This window comes from Mercenaria mercenaria, chromosome 14 (genome assembly GCF_021730395.1).
Source record: "Mercenaria mercenaria strain notata chromosome 14, MADL_Memer_1, whole genome shotgun sequence".
In the NCBI taxonomy this organism is placed as follows: domain Eukaryota; kingdom Metazoa; phylum Mollusca; class Bivalvia; order Venerida; family Veneridae; genus Mercenaria; species Mercenaria mercenaria.
Window position 1 is genome coordinate 54,925,452 of NC_069374.1, and position 12,708 is coordinate 54,938,159.

The window sequence follows — 12,708 nt, forward strand, 5'->3', positions numbered from 1 at the left end:
TTAGAGCACCATAATGTGATTGTGCACACACAATTTCGTTTGGATTTCTTTTGTAACTTCAGAGTTATTGCCCTTCAATTGTATAAAAATCCACATATTTGTACATAACAAACTTACCATTTGGTATAATTTCATTAAATTTCTTTCATTCTTTTCCATGAACATTTATTATAAACATTTGAAGTTGTGCATCCACACCTGGTCACCCTCTCCCACTCCCAATCCCCCCCCCCCCCCCCCCCCCCCCCGCCCCAACCCTCCCCAAATTTTTTTTTAAAATTTTTCATTCCTTATTTTAGATTTTTTTCAAACCTTTCATGAATATTTATCAACATACAAGTTGTACCAACTCCCACCTCGCTCCTCCACCCAGTCATGCCCACTACCAATCATGCATCCTCTGCCCCTCCCCCACCCACCCCCACTCCCTTCACCCATTTTTTTTTTCATTTATAATTTTCCATCAATATTTATAATCAACATGTGAAGTTTTTGTTTCCTCACCAGTTCAACACACCCCGCAAAAAAAGAATATAAACATATATATATATACACACATATATATATTTCCATTCCTTTTTTTTTAAGAAATGTTCAAACCTTCTACATGTTAAGTTGTTACTGCACCCAGCCATATTCAAGATAACTTACTTGATTGTGTTCTGTTAAGGACATCTGTTCTTTTAAGTTCAAATGTACATGTTAAACAGCAATGCTTGGTGTCAAACCACCCAAAGACAATATTTCGTTCCACCTAAACTTCTAGCTCACATTTCAATTAACTGCATTTAATTTTAAAAGCTAAGCTTATTACAGTAAACATAATACCATTCAAAATAAATTCTTTAGTCAGGATCAAAGTATCATACAACTATTATGTACTCTTTAATTAAACATTTGTTTTCTATTAAATTGATTTTGACTGTTAAAATTATTTGCTTCTTAGTAACATCCTTAACTTTTTGCCGGATATATTTTTTTGCAATTTCTCACCACAAACCCATTCGGTGGGGGATACCAATTCATCGAATTTGATTGTTTGTCTTTTATTTCATTTGTTGTTTGAAGATACTTTGCTAGGTATTGTATTATGGTATCTCTTCAGCTTAACTTTATGGAGGAAGACCACAGGTGGCCCTCTTAACCCTTAGCCTGCTAAATTTCTAAAATGGACTGGTCCATCATTCAATTTTGACAGTACCAATTATTATTCAAGGGGTTTTAACTTAAAATCATTCTCATCCATCAGAGGTTCGTCAAAATCCCGAGACGAACCTCTGATTTATTTCCATCGTTTACTTGGTGAGCATGTGCACTCGTAATTACTATCGGGAGTGGTTTCAGCCAATCATTGTTCGCCATTATTTGGAACTCCGAATTGAAACTTCAAAAAATATGTAAACAAGATACTTGCTTACGATGGATAAAGGCTGTATTCCATGATTGCGATAAATAAAGATTTATTTTTGTAATTCGACGTTAAGAGATTTACATCAAGAAATAATAATATTCGTCGTAAATGGACATCGTATTCCCTCGATTATATGGAAAGGACGCGGTCACGCTATTCACGGACGATTTTGATTGGTTCGCTACGATTTGTCGCGAAACGACGCTGATTGGCTGAAACGTTTTACCTGTAATGTAACCAAACCATAAATATCGGCGAAATGTGCCAGAGGTTCATCCGGGGAACCACGGTAGAACTCTGGTATGCGAGAATGACTTAAAATTTACTGACTGAATAGTGAACAGTGCAGACCATGATCAGCCAGTATGGATGTGCAGGCTGATCTTGATCTACACTGGTCTCTAAGGCCAAATCGCTTCGCTGTTAGCTGGCTCGAGGTTAAAACAGTAGAAAATGTACGTCTTACATCATCTGACTTTCTGTTCACATGAATCGCAACCAGAGACTACATAATGGAATGTTGATTTCCAATTTTCATTACAAGTTCACTATAGGCAAATCTGGACACTTGGGTCAAGTTCAGATTTCTTTTGAACATTTTATAAAATAGCAAAACAATAACAATTTCAGACAAATACATTGTTGTGATGCTCAAGAAAGGGAATTAATTAAAACTCTTAGACATATTCACGTTAGTTCTTGAAGTGGCTATATTGTTGTGCTTATGTCTTACCACTTGGCCATTAATACCCCTTATCTTAGGGGTACGGTAGCAGTATGTGTTTTGCAGACAACTTGTTAGCTTACATGAGCATGAAGTGCTTGGGGTGAGCTCTTGTTATTGCATAGTGGCATCTGTCTGAAACCTCGTGATTGAAGTTGATGAAACTTGGCCTAGATGTTCTTTTGGTAGTCTTTTCCCAAAATTGTTCAAACTATTCTGCTTGGATGCACATTGGGGCCACCAGAGTTAAAAATAGAAATAAGAGGGCCATGAAGGCCCTGTATCGCTCACCTGACCTATTGACCTAAAGATCATCAAGATTAACATTCTGACCAAGTTTCATTAAGATATAGTCATAAATGTGGCCTCTAAAGAGTTAACTAGCTTTTCCTTTGATTTGACCCGGTGACCTAGATTTCGACCACGCATGACCCAGATTCAAACTTGACCTAAAGATCATCAAGGTTAACATTCTGACTACGTTTCATGAAGATACAGTCATAAATGTGGCCTCTGGAGTGTTAACAAGCTTTTTCTTTGATTTGACTTAGTGACCTAGTTTTTAGCTCACCTGTCACATAGTGACAAGGTGAGCTTTTGTGATCACCCTTCGTCCGTCATTCGTCGTCAGTCCGTGCGTCTGTCCGTGCGTCAACAATTCCTTGTCTGCACGATAGTGGTTTCATTTATGATTTTATTTTAACCAAACTTGCACACAACTTGTATCACCATAAGGTCACGGTTCCTTTCTTGAACTGGCCAGATCCCATTATGGGTTCCAGAGTTATGGCCCCTGAAAGGGCCAAAATTAGCTATTTTGACCTTGTCTGCACAATAGCAGCTTTATTTATGATTTGATTTTTACCAAACTGGCACACAACTTGTATCACCATGAGATCTTGGTTCCTTTCTTGAACTGGCCAGATTCCATTATGGGTCCCAGAGTTATGGCCCCTTAAAGGGCAAGAATAAGCTATTTTGACCTTGTCTGCATAATAGCAGCTTCATTTATGATTCGAATTTAATCAGACTTGCACAAAACTTGTGTCACCATAAGATCTTGGTTCCTTTCTTGATCCGGCCAGATCCCACAATGGGTTCCAGAGTTATGGCCCCTGAGAGGGCCAAAATTAGCTATTTTGACCTTGTCTGCACAATAGCAGCTTCATTTATGATTTGATTTTAACCAAACTTGCACACAACTTGTATCACCACGAGATCTTGCTTCCTTTCTTCAACTGGCCAGATTCCATCATGGGTTCCAGAGTTATGGCCCCTTAAAGGTCCAAAATTGGCTATTTTGGCTTTTGCAGCCATATAGAGACTTCATTTATGGTTTTATTTGATACAAACTTCCAAAATAACTTCAACAACAATAAATCTTGAATTCCATGACAAATCAGATCCAATCGTAGGTTCCAGAGTTATTTTATATCTGATTACCTCCCCTGATAGTAATCAAAATGGATTTATATCAGTAAGTACTTATAGGACTTATTTGAAATTTCATTATTGTTATTAGTTGGACAGAGACAATCAGGGTAGATAACTATGGACTGGTTTTATGTCAAATTACCTCCCTTTATTTCAAATTAAAATGGGTATATCTCCATAACTAATGAAGATACTGATCTGAAATTTCATTTATGTCAACAGATTTATTTGGCAGATCCTTCTTTTGTTCACTTACAATATTTATTTTTTTAATTACTTCCCTTTTACATTACTATAAATAGCTTATTTTTAGTTACTTTTTTATTATTGGCCGTAGGGAAAAACCGAGACCACTTTTCTGTGGTACAACATGGATGGTACCTCCAATTTTTAGGTATATTTTGACATATCTATACCTTGTAAGAATTTTTTTTCTTTTTGGTTAAATTTCTTCCCTTTGTTGTTCCTGTCCTTTGGACTTTGATATTTTACTGAGGACCTTCTTGTCCTCAAGTGCAATGATAACAGGTGAGCGATATAGGGCCATCATGGCCCTCTTGTTTCCTACGTCTGACCTAGATCACGCCTTGATTATTGCAATTCGCTCTTGTATGGTGTTCCGAAGGTCTTGCTGAATAGACTTCAAAGTCTTCAGAACACTGCAGCTCGAATTATAACGAGAATATCGCGTTATGATCACATTACGCCGGTATTAAAAGAAATGCATTGGATACCAGTTACTCATAGAGTGGACTTTAAGATTCTAGTTCAAACATACAAAGCATTGCATGACCAATCACCGATCTATGTTAAAGACTTGCTGGAACTCTATCAGCCAGCAAGAAATTTGAGATCCAAGAACAACTCAAAACAACTAGTTGTTCCAAAAAGCAAAACTGTGAGGTACGGTGATCGTAGATTTTCACCAGCTGCACCTAAGTTATGGAATGCTCTTCCGGCTACCATTAGAGACGCTAAAAGCTTGGATGCTTTCAAACGATCATTGAAAACACACTTTTTCTTCAAGGTCTATTGAAACTCACTTTGCACTGGAAAACAAGCTTTGCAATGGAAATCATTTCCTATTGTTAATTGTTCTTTAAAATATCTAGTACAATTAAAATGTAGAGTAAAACCTGATTCAGGCTAAATACCTTTTATTGTTGATATATTTTTTGTGTTGTATTGTATGTCCATATCATCTGTGATATGTAGTTTGTACAGCGCTTTTGAAGGTTTATTTTTATAGATGAAAAGAGCGCTATAAAAATCTGGTAAATAATAATAATAATTTGAACATGAACTATAGATCATCAAGGTTAACATTCTGACTTAGTTTCATTAAGATAAGGTCATACATGTGGCCTCTACAGTGTTAACTAGCTTGTCCTTTGATTTGCCATGGTGACCTAGTTTTTGACCCTACATGACCCAGATTCAAACTGGACCTTGAGATCATCAAGATTAACATTCTGACCAAGTTTCATTAAGATATGGTCATAAATGTGGCCTCTAAAGTGTTAACTAGCTTTTCCTTTGATTTGACCTGGTGACCTAGTTTTCTACCCCACGACCCAGATTCGAACTTGACCTTGAGATCATCACGATTAACATTCTGACTACGTTTCATGAAAATACAGTCATAAAACTGGCCTCTAAGACTGTAAAGAAGCTTTTCCTTTGATTTGACCTGGCAACCTAGATTTCTGACCCCGCATGACCCAGATTTGCACTTGACCTAAAGATCATCAAGATTAACATTCTGACCAAGTTTCATGAAGATGCAATCATAAATGTGGCCTCTAGAGTGTTAACAAGCTTTTCCTTTGATCTGACCTAGTGACCTAGTTTTTTTAACCCACCTGACCTAGATTTGAACATGAACTATAGATCATCAAGATTAACATTCTGACTTAGTTTCATGAAGATAAAGTCATAAATGTGGCCTCTACAGTGTTAACAAGCTTTTCCTTTGATTTGACCTGGTGACCTAGTTTTTGTACATAATTAATGTCAATTTTTTGGTCATAATTAATAAACAATAGAAATCAACTAGGTGAGGTCTTTGAGTAGAAGTGAAATAAATTCAGGTGCTTGAGGTGAGAAAGTGAGACTGGTTTTCAAGGCAATATATCTAAGTTGGAAGACCAGTCTAAAACTCATGCATTGTACTAGTTGCTTTTATGAGCACATTTTTTACATTATTTTTTTTTCAATGTACTATGGCAAGGTTGCACGAACTGGTCTCAAAATTACATTTTACAACTCTGGACCCTAGAGTCTGTTTCTACTGGATTTTTTTTTCCTACTGAAAGGATAGCTCTTTTTGGTCAGTTAAAAGAAGACAAACACAATTTCAACAAAAAATAAACTTTTTACAAATTCTGAGTACAAAATTTAAGGATAACACTGAATGTATGATATGTTTGTGAAAATAAACAGTTTTGGTATAAAATATAACATTGTAGAAAAAACAACTAACAATGATTATGCATATCACATAGAGTACAAAATGTACAAATGAGTCAAATTCGAGACATTTCATGAAAAAACAATGACATTTTATCACAAATGAAATAACAAATGCTTTATAACTAGTCCAGACCTTATGTTAAGAGAACATCCTAACAAAACTTGATGATAGAAAATTAAAAAAACATTTACTGTATTTAAAATCCATTAAATCTTGGACCAAGTATAAATATATAGCAGATAACATTTTCTAGGCCGAGTATTTAACAAAATCAAGTTTTAAGAAGAAAAAAAATGTTTTTTGAACTTGTTTTCATAACAGCACTGCAGGCCTCGGGACAAACATGTCATACATTGGATCTGCTACAGGGCCATTTATTATCATTTCACTAATTGGTCACTGTAAAATACTTGATATTAAATTTACGCCAATAAAATAGCACTTTTCTGCAAACACAGATATGGCATTTGCATTCTTTCTGACTTTTGTGATGGTGCCATAGAAATTACATGTCTGGAGAAAAAAAAACACTATTAAATGTGTAATACCAGAAAAAAAATTCTTAATTCCACATCATAACAAACTTTTCAAACAATGTGCATGCTGGTACAGCAACATATTAAGTAATATGACCTATTTCTTGTAATAATAATAATAGCTTTTCTTGTACAAAATGAAAGTCATTTTGAACAAAAAGAGCACTTCTGAAAATGTTCAATCTATGTAATGTCTGACATACAGTTACTAAAACACACACCGATGCACTTGGATTTCAAATGAAACCCGCACCATTAACTTATCTGTAAAGGAAACCACACCTTTTTGTCATGTTTCCCACAATCAAACTCCAACCTTGTCACACTTCCCACAATCTATTTCTTATAAAAATACTGATCAAGACGAGTGATCACTGGACCAACTATTTCCCCAGTCTTCCAACCAGAAGATATTACCAATGAAAAGCTGAGCATTTACAAACTAATAAATAATTTTGACATAACAAGATATTAAACAAAGCATGTTAATATAATATCATAATGTAATATTTACAGAGAAAGTATTTTAAAGATAGATCTTGAACACAGTAAAGAAGTTTAAACAAAACGACAAATAGCACAATAATATACATGTAATTCAAATGTCACACATCTGAAGAAATCTGGTTTATATTCAATGTTTAATATTTCTACAGATAGTATAAATTAAGAGCTTAATTCAAACTATCATTCTGTAAGAGTCTTAGAGAGAATATGGTCACATTTTTTCTATATTTTTTTTCTATATTTCTACTCTATGACAGGAATGGTCATCCACTTCTTTGCTAAACATGGAATGAACATTATTTTTCAAGAGTTTCAGATACTAGTAAGTAACAGTTGCCAGTTACTGTACCATAATCAGTGTTTCTGGATTCTGAGTAAATGTTTGAAAACAGTATGAGAGCATAAGAATAATTTATTTGACTGATGAAAATCACTGTTATGGATAGATGAACAGGACATAACAGGCGAAAATATCTACAAAGCTATCAATACACAGTTGCCTTACTCTGTGGACCTATTGTTGATTGACTTACCCTGTCTTAAGGTAGTGCACCTACAGTGAGAAAGCAATTTCCATTTGAGCTGCACCATGGGAAAACCAACATACCGTATTTTCCCGTATTAAGGCCCCCCCTCTCTAATTAACGCCCCCACCCGTTTTGGAGGGGAAAAAAGGTCAACAAGAACGAAAAAAAAATCACCTACCGGTACCTCATTTTTATAAATCAACATAATAAGTAATTTACAGTATGTATCCAATGTATTAAGAATTAAACACACTTTTAAACAGTCCATGTACCGTAAATCCATAACGTTTATACTAAGTACGGTACGTATCCAATCATCAAATAGAAAATTAAATGGTAAATCCATTTTTGATTTGTTTTTGCACCACCCGCGCACAAGCTTCCCGTCGACTTTAAAAAAATTTGCTGCAAAGTATTAACCTTTTCTTCGGCAGTTTTAATAACTTTTAATTTAAAAGCTGGCACATAAGCAGCGTGTCAAACCACTGACATTGTGTATTGCTACCCGCATGTACTAAGGAAAATGTTATCGGAGTACACAGCTGTTTGGGTATGATGACGTAATGTGTTACTGTAATGTCGCGAGCGTGTCACGGAATACATGAGGTACCGTATTTAAATGCATAATTTTAAGACACACTGCATTAAATTGGATGCCAAATAATTACGTTTTGGGGGAATTAAACAACACAGAAACAATTTACAGTTGGTTTGAACGATCTTTTTAAGTTTTTAAAAAAATTTTTTTTTTTTTACCTCAAATGAACTCTTTGGAAAATGTAACTCCCCCGGGGGCCTTCGTTCAGGAAAATACGGTAGTGCATTTGTCTCCAGCATGGATCCAGAGCAGCCTGCGCATCTGCGCAGTCTGGTCAGGATCCATGCTGTCTGCTTTCAAAGCCTATTGTAAATAGAGAAACTGTTAGCGAACTGCATGGATCCTGACCAGACTGCACAGATATGCAGGCTGGTCTGGATCCATGCTGGTCGCAAATTCACTATTTTTGGTTCTCTCATGGCACAGCTCATTTGATTATGTACAGGTATTCACTGTATGCTATTTCACCACTTTTCCCAGGTGGTAAAGAAAGCAATATGCTTGTATGAATTACAAAAAGGACTGAAGAACGGTTAAGCTGGATTCAGAGATAACATTATCACATGAAACATGCCATGTGTCATTATGCGTCCACTACATTAACCCTTACCCTGCTAAATTTCTATAATGAACTTGTCCATCTTACAGTTTGGACAGTACCATTAAGTGTTTAAAGGGGTGCTTACCCAAAAGACACTGAATGAATGATGAACAGTGCAGGCTGATCATGATCTCACTGATCGCAAAGGCAAAATCACACACAGTACTGCATATTATTTAGTGGTATTTACAATTGGATAACAAATAAATTTTCAAAAAAAAACAAAAAAAAAAACAAGAAAAGAAAAAAAGAAAAAAAAAAACCACAAGAAAACTGGGATTTAAGTACGCTCAACTAAGTATAGTATGACAAATAACAGAAGAACTAAAACATAAATAATTCATCCAATAGTGAAAGATTACTTTGAGTTCATGAGAAATTAATGACAGAACATGACTGGGACAGCGCCATAGTTTCATGATAAATTTGACGTTAATATTCTATTGTTAATTTCACATAAACTACCAAAAATTTCATTGCTTGTTGTTACATTATATTTTCTATCCATTATTCAACAAGTTTTAAATAAATTGCACGTATTTTGTTGTATTTAATATCACTACTTCCCAGTCATTCTGTTTCACAAGACAGAACAACTGCAACATCATCTAAAAGAATGTTCTCCCATCAAGTTCTCACAAAGCAACGTTATCTTTACTTTGGTACCTTTCCTCTTGCGGTTCATACAAAATGAACGTCTTCGTTTTCAATGTAACAAATCAGGAGAATGTAAATATGTGTCATGATATTTACCTATCAAATTTGCAATCTGATTTTGATAATGTTTTAAAAGCCAAAAATGCATTAACAAATTTAATACAGACTGGGACTTCTAGAACTTTTACAATAATAATTGAAGTTCCTTAAAAGTGATGAGAAAACAGGTGAAGGTTTCAAGTGTATAATGGCCACAAATTATATGCGGTTTAAACACAATCACAAGAAAGCTCCATATGAGCTTTCAGCTCACTTGAGCTAAAGAGCTTTTAGAACAGCTGAGCTTAGAAAATCATAAAGCTCACTTGAAATTAAAAGCTTTCGCTCAAGTGAGCTTAAAAATATACATTTAAGCTCAGGAAAGCTTCAAAGAGTTTTTAGCTCAGCTGAGCCATAAAATTCAAACTAAATTCTATATACATGAACTGAGCAAATACCAGGTATCAAAGTATCGAGAGTAATTTTGAACAGCATCAAACAAAAGAACAATAGTGGAACAAAAATAAATACTGGAACTGAAGCACAAACACAGGCGATATCTTTATACAGTGATACAGCATGTACATTGGTAAGTAAAATTTGAGAGAAAATGCTTAACCCTTACCCTGCTAAATTTCTATAATGAACTTGTCCATCTTTCAATTTGGATGGTACCATTAAAGGTTAAAGGGGTTGCTTACCAAAAGGATACTGACTGAATAGCGAACAGTGCAGACCAAGATCAGCCTGCACTTGCGTCCCAAAGTCAGAATCACTTGCCGCCAGCAGGATAAGGGTTAAGATATGTAACTTCTTTAAAATTTCAAACTGACAGCAGTTACCAGAATTTTGCAAATCACCTACACATAGTTTAATTTTTTAAACTTAACAAATGAAAATCGAAAGGATGTATACATATTCATGTTGAAAAAAATAAAGCAAAAAACTACTGAAATTTAAACAGACTATGTGAAAAAGTGAATACTCGTATAAATATGAAAACATGAGTATCTGTACAAAATGCCCTTAAATATTTCTATAAGATTGTACAAGCACATATAAGCAAAAATGAACTATACATGCAATAGAACAAAACTTTTGTAAACAAAAATGTGCAAACTCAAAACCAGTGCCCACCCCTCTACCACAAAAATACAACAAAACAACAGTTACTATCATTAAATAGATTGTGAGATAAGATACAGTCATAGCTTGGTAATACGTCCCTTTTCAAATTTAATTTTGCAAGTTTAACCCTTACCCTGCTGAATTTCTGTAATGGACTTGTCCATCTTACAATTTGGACATTAACTGTTAAAAGGGGTGCTTACCAAAAAGATACTGACCAAATGACGAACAGCGCAGATCATGATCAGACTGCAGGCTGATCATGATCTACATTGGTCGCAAAGGCAGAATCAGTCGTGTCCGGTATGGTAAGGGTTAAGTCAAGATCAACACAATAATAAGTAATTTGATGCTTGAGAGTTTTCTTTCACATTTAGTTAGGTAGGATGGAAGCTAAGAGTAAATCTATATGCACCAGCTTCCAACCTTAATGTGACACAATTAGAATATATCAACTTCAATTCGGAAAAGCCTGATTTTGAGAAACCCTTTCTTTTGAGTATTTTCATTTTTCTAAGATTTTGCAAAACTGCAACTTTTTTCTTAAACATGACAAAAATTAATTTTCATTAGACAAACATTTTTTTTCAAAAGACTAAATATTGGTACAGATGTGTTAAAATAAATCAAGAGTATTTTTGAATTTACTACAAACTAAAATATACAAATGCTTACACTAAAGGCAAGCTAATAAATTATATTGCAAGCAAATTTTTTTTTTCAGAATATAATTATCAGTATTTGATATACAAATTGCTGACTGCAAATTTCATTATACGTGTTTAATCTCAATGAATTTTCTCTTTCTTGTCAACATTCCTGTTAGACTACAATGTTTCAAGATTTGTACAAAGTGGCATGTACACTGTATCACCAGCATTGCATCATCAACAATGTATCATAAGAACTACACGAGTAAGCTTGAGTGACCAAGTTTTACAGTATATATGTTTTGAGTTCAGAGAGAAATGTAGCTATATGTCCTTTAGAAAACTGTCGTTCAGTACCAGAAACATTCATACTTATAAAATACGAACATTATGTTAATAAAACATGACATTTTCAAGACTATATATGCATTGATGCAATAAGGGCTGTTCCAGGAGAAAAGGCCTGGGGGGTAGGAATGAGCTCCAATTTTTAGGGGACCACCTATAGAATTTTAACTGTTTTTGGGGGACCACCAACAGGACTTTTATTGCTTCGATACCCCCCTACCCACAGAATTTTAATTATTGGATCTGTGTGAATTTTGCAGTCAAGATGTTTTCATTTGTATTGTTTACATGTCAATAACTATGTAAATAAATTCATTTTATGAATATAACGTCAATAAAAGATATCAAACATAATTTCTTGACTTGTATGACAAAGTAATTGCATTGATGTGTTGTTGAATTCAACCTACTTATTTCACCATTAGGTGCATTTTGCCATTATTTATATTCTAAAACAGTATTCTGACACCTACAACATGGTGATGTTTCACAACTGGGGTTCTAAGGACGTCTTAGAATGAAAATGAGACTTTCTTTAGGGGAAAATAAACCCATTTTTAGGGGAAAATATTAGCTATTTTTGGCAGGCAAGGGGAAACAGCCTTTGATCAGCTTCAAAAATACCAAAACAAGTTCTCTGTGATAGGAACATTATTGTTAATATTTATAAATGATTTTTTTTATTGTTCAACATGCATGATGTACACAATATGATAATTAGAAATTACCTAGTATAAGAGTAAAAGATAGAAGCAGATTGCTACAGAGAGGCTATCACCACAACTGTACCGTTTCGTGTACCATATACCGGCATTTTTCCCTGAGTGTAAGAAAACGTCTATCAAATTAATAAATATCGAATTCGCATTATTGTCCGTGATAAAAATATACTCGCATAGAAAATCTCCAGAAACATTTTTATGTTTTAGTGTGCAAAATACCCCCCACCAACAGAATTAAAATACCAATTACACCCCCAACCAAGGAAATTTATATACCAAAAATACCCCCACCTAGAGAAAAAAAATAGGTACTCGTTCCTATCCACCCCCCCCCCCCCCCCCCCCCCCCCCCC